Source organism: Aulostomus chinensis, chromosome 1 (genome assembly GCF_037954235.1).
Source record: "Aulostomus chinensis isolate RoL2024-O1b breed Wild chromosome 1, RoL_Achi_v1.0, whole genome shotgun sequence".
In the NCBI taxonomy this organism is placed as follows: Eukaryota; Metazoa; Chordata; class Actinopteri; order Syngnathiformes; family Aulostomidae; genus Aulostomus; species Aulostomus chinensis.
In genome coordinates this window covers 12,597,140-12,602,252 of record NC_141320.1, presented here as the reverse complement: position 1 = coordinate 12,602,252, position 5,113 = coordinate 12,597,140, and the positions used below count along the sequence as shown (strand labels likewise).

The 5,113-nt window shown below is 45.2% G+C and overlaps 1 non-coding gene across 1 annotated transcript; it reads left to right on the top strand.

Annotated features, from left to right (window-relative positions):
* Positions 1 to 4,500: 4,500 nt before the first annotated feature.
* Positions 4,501 to 4,573, top strand: trnak-cuu (transfer RNA lysine (anticodon CUU)). The gene has a single exon. It is a non-coding gene; the product is annotated as a tRNA-Lys (tRNA).
* Positions 4,574 to 5,113: the final 540 nt, after the last annotated feature.

Sequence of the window (5,113 nt, the reverse complement as noted above, 5' to 3'; positions counted from 1 at the left end):
GCTGGTTCAGTTCTCACTTCAGCTGGTGACCATGTTGAAGTGTCCTTGAGCAAGACACTGAGCCCCTCATTGCTCCTGATGACCAGCATCCAAGACCAACAAGCTTCTGATTGGCTCTGATTCTCTGAGCCAAAGTCCAACACAGGAAACAGAAACTCTTGAGTTTGTCTCACTTTTTTTTAAAGAAACTCAGCACAGGACAGTGATAGGAGGCTTGTTTCCTTGATGTGGGCTTCACCTCCACTGCTGTCCACATTTAAATGCTGGCTGATGCTGGTCCCCTGTTGAAACCTGGACCAGACCAGGGACCTTCAGACCTTCAGTCTAACGCTGTTCCAGCATTGGATGAAAGAGACTGGTGCTCTCATCTTCTTCAACATTGACTTGTTCTACCAGGACAAGAGAATCTGAGCTTGGATGTCATTTAGCAGTCAAAGGCTTGTTAAACTGGTCAACATCAGCTGGTGTTCACTCTGATGATGTAGCGATGGTCTGGATTCTTCCTTCTGGAGCACCAAGCTGCTGGGAAGAAGCCTGATGATGTCAGAGTTGTGTTCAGTGGCTCCTGCTGGGTCCATTTCTGACAACTGGGCTCCAAAGAGTTCACTGTTTAAAAGGCTCAGAGAAAGCAGCACCTCATGGTGGTCAGGAGACGAGGTGGCCGAGTGGTTAAGGTGATGGACTGCTGATCCATTGAGCTCTGCAGGCGTGGGTTCCAATCCCATCCTCGTTGCAGGAGACTTTGGTTTCTACCCCTAGATTATGGAATTGCTGTGAGGCTTTTAACTGACACAGATACCAGTTGAGTCAACTTCCCTTTCACAACCTGACCAAAACAACTCTGACACCCAGAGCTCACATGTGTCAATCACCTCTGGAGAAGGTCCCGCCCCCTTAGAGCCATAAATCCTCCCATCAGTGAAGAAAACTGAAGACACCTCTTGGATGAGAGCTGAAGCGTCTTCTAGAAACCTGAAACAGTCCACTTGGAACGTTTAAATCATTCTACAATCCTACAGTTTCACTGAGCTTTTGTCCAAAGCCACGTGCATGTATCACATGTATATAATATATATCTGACACTCTTTCATCTACTCATGAACCAAAAATACAGTCTCATACCAGTAAATTTGTGCAGAAGAAAACGTTATTTGTGCTGCTTCTTTATTCATTTATTTAGTTTAGTTAGTATTTTTTCATGTGTTTTCTTTCAAGTCACATTTTGTCCATTAACTTCATAATCAGAGTCTCTATCTCATCACATGACTAAAGTCTGGGTTCTGTATTGGTGGTAAAATATCCTTCCATGCCCCTCACTAGTTTGCACACAGAAAAGCATATTTTACTGGTTTCAGGTCTCTTAGCTTGTTCTCTCTCTTAAACCAGCTGAGGCAGCTTTCATTGTGTGATTTATTTTAAAATATAAATATGGAACAGAACCATTGGAATCAGATGTCAGGACATTTGAAGGAATGTCAATCTCCTGTTGAAATGTTGCAGTGTGCAGCTGAGGCTCTCTGGCAGTGGCACCAGGAGCCCCAATGGCAGAACCTGGACCCTCCTGGAGGAGAACCACAGGTGAGGGCCTTCTTGGCTCCAGATTGATGGAAAACAAGTGTCTGAGGCTGTTAGCAGCCATGAAGTTGATCTGGTTGGCACTGGTATTTGTTCTTGCTGCAGCTCAGGAGTGATTCAGGAGAAGAGTTTCAGAACAGCCCAGGTTGGGGACTGGAATTCTAAAATTTCCCCTGGAACCAGACAACCTTGGAGGGTAAAACCTCCAATCCTAGCCACTCAGATGCAGCAGCAGAAGAAGCTGTCATCCACCCTGACAGTCAGAGCATCAAGTCAAGAAAACATCACCATCTTGTAGTTCCAAACCTCCACCTGTCAGATTCAGCTACTTCTGATTGTGGGACTTTAAATTTGAACACAATGGAATTTGGACAAGGAGTTTTCCTTCAAGTCCAAACATCATCGTCCAGCACTCCAACCAGAGGTCCATCAGTTATCATGGAGCCACAGGTGGAGTCTGGGTTCTTTTCTAGAATGAGACGGCAGTGACAGTCCTGCCAAGTGACATCACTGACATGACAGGATGACTTCAGTCATGTGACTGCATGACTTCAGTCACATGACTGGATGACTTCAGTCACATGACTGGATGACTTCAGTCACATGACTTCAGTGCCAAACAGTGCACACTGGTGCCTACCAGTCAGGAGGACATCTGGAGGACACCCAGATAGCAAAGGTCCACTCATGTGTGTCCTCACTGCTCCACAGGTCTGTCAAATGTTCTGTAAAATAGTTGGACCCAGCAGAGCTGCTAGATTAGGAGTTGATGGAGTCGTTGCAGATACCAGGGTCCAAAGTCCAGCTTGAACCTGGTTTGTGCAGTTCTTTGTCAAGCTAGCAGCCATTCTTGTCACTGCCAAGCTAAAGTGACTTCTGTCAACAAAGGTCAACATACAAAAGGATATTTCTACTGGCAGTTCAAGATTTTGATCAAACTCCTTTTTCAGAGCTGGAACCTTCCTCTTGTGTCAGCTTTCTGTTCCCATCTCTATGGTAACGGTCGGTTTTGACCCACGTCTTCAATCAGCTGTCAAATAAACTAAAACAGTTTTCTATCCTCCAAGTTGTTTCCATCTCTTGGTGACCTTGTTAGGCTTCCTTATCCATGGAAATATTGGTTTGAAGATTTAGTTGTGGGCCTCTGGACCTTTTTTTAGTCACTAAACCCTGGATTTATTTTTTCAGCAACAGAACTTTAATACAAACACAAAATGAAAAGCAGAACAAGCCAGAACCCAAAATATGGATTTGCAAGGTCAACAAACAACAACCAGTCAAGCAAACCAAACCAACAGAAACCAACTACAAATTGTTTGAGTCATGACAAAGTCCAGGGCCCACTTTTCACCCTACAATGTAAACCAATGGGAGGCTGTCTCCTCAGACACACATAGCCTCAAACTGACGCTTCTCTCGTCTACACTGTAACTCTCTCCACTTCACAAATAACTTCACTACATTCCTGACAAAAATGCCTACTAAAATATGTTACATTCAACTTTTGACCACAATCTGGGGATTGATGAGCCTTTTTCAAACAACAAACTCTCCAAAAATCCTCTCTCCTCTCCACTCTGACAGAGAGCAGCGGGGGAGGGACTCTTATAGGCTCAGCTCTGATTCTCACTTGGTGTCACACTGAGGCTTCTACCTCCTAAACTACAAGTCCCACCGCTCTCATAAAATACATCCTTGGATTCAGGACGACTCCTGCTACTTTTCTGCAGTGGACAGAAGGAGGCTCAGGCCCTAACAACACTGCCTCCAGCTTTAATTAAGACCTCAGTTTTTTTCTCTGCCTCCATGACAGGTTAATGGACATCAACTGGTCCTGAGTCACCAGGAGACACGGCGATGTCCAGCTGAGTGACATCAGCAGGACTGTGGAGGTTTATACTGAGTCTCCTGACGACAAGTGGCAGTACAGAGATATTAAAGAGGGTCTGAGCTAAAACTGAAGTTGAACAGAGTTCTGTGTTTGATCTTAGAATTCTTTCTTTGATCTCTCCTTGATTTCTCAATGATTTCTTTGTGGACTCCAATTGTCTTTGATCTCTCAGTGAGACAAAGACAGAGCAGCTCCAACCTCAGCCTCCAGGAGGCCCTGATCCTCTAGTGGTCAGTCCTCTGTGTTGTGGCTGCAGCAACCCTGGTTTGAATCAGGGTCCCAGCAGCAACATTCCTACTGACTAGTGTTTGTTGTTCAACTGGACAGTTTGTCTGGTGAAGCTCTCTCAGACACTCCTTTCTTCATCCTCCCTTCAGGCTCAGCAGCATCAGAGTCAATGTGTCTGACTAGGATCAGAACCCTCAACCTGGAGGCTGTGGTCCAATGAGAACACATCTGACAACCAATCAGAGGAGGGTCTGTTTGACTCCTGAAAACTCCATTAAAGCCTGAGAGGAACTTGTTCTTCATCTCCAAATTCCCTCCCTGCACGTTGTCTCTCCAGAAATCATTCAAGTCCAAGTTGAACCTTAGACTAAAAGCTCCCAGTAGGTGATGCAGGCTTCACCTCACTCCTGGTTCTGGAACCTCACCAGTTCTTGCTCTCTCACCACTTGGATCTCATGTTCCTGACATCTCTGAGCTTGTTTCCTATCCACCTGTCTCATGTTGATGAGGTCATCCAGCCTGATGATCTCTAGGTTCTCCTTTGAGTGGTTCCCTCTGGGAGAGTTCTCTCTCTGTAACTTGTGTGTGTGTTTGCTCGAATCATGTTTCTCCTTGACAGCACTTTAGTGTTTTTACCACTGGTGTCTCATCTGTGGTTCACCTTTTATTTGACTTCTTTGTCAAAGATGAAGGTGTTTGTGGTCATTCACCAATCATGTGATGGCTCATGTGACTGTGAGTCTGATGAAGAGCTTGTAGCGTCTCTCACTCTGATCACTTCAGGCTATTGAAGCTACTCAGGTGTAGCCTGACTAGCTCAGTCGGTAGAGCATGAGACTCTTAATCTCAGGGCCGTGGGTTCAAGCCCCACGTTGGGCGTTCATCTTGAACATCCCTGCTTGTTCTCTCACTTTCTGCAGCTGTGATTGGGAATTGTAAGAAAAATCACTGAATAAACAACACAAACACAGACTGTGTCTGAAGTTCCACACCTGCACCCGACTCAGAATGAAAAAACCAGTGTGTTCTCAATTGTATCCACTGTCAATCCTGATTCTGGAGAAATTTCTTCATATGTATTGATGGACGCGAGCCAAGCAGAAATTTCCCACAATGCCATAGTGTTTGGTCAGTGTTGAGCAGGCGTCAGTCTGACAATGATGTCATATTATAATGTCATCACCTGACCAGACCCAAAAGTAGGCTCAGGTATCAGTTTCTTCTCAATGCTAATGTCTGCTAGCTTAGTCTGCTACTTTGATGGCTCTGCCTGCTCAAAGGTCCAGACCCCTGGATGTGGTGGTTCCTACCTGAACGTAGATTCTGTCAGCTCATGTTGTTAAATCAACTCACCAGGAACACCAGTAGATTTCAATGGACTGACAATAAGTCTCATTGAATGGGTGTCTCGTCCAACGA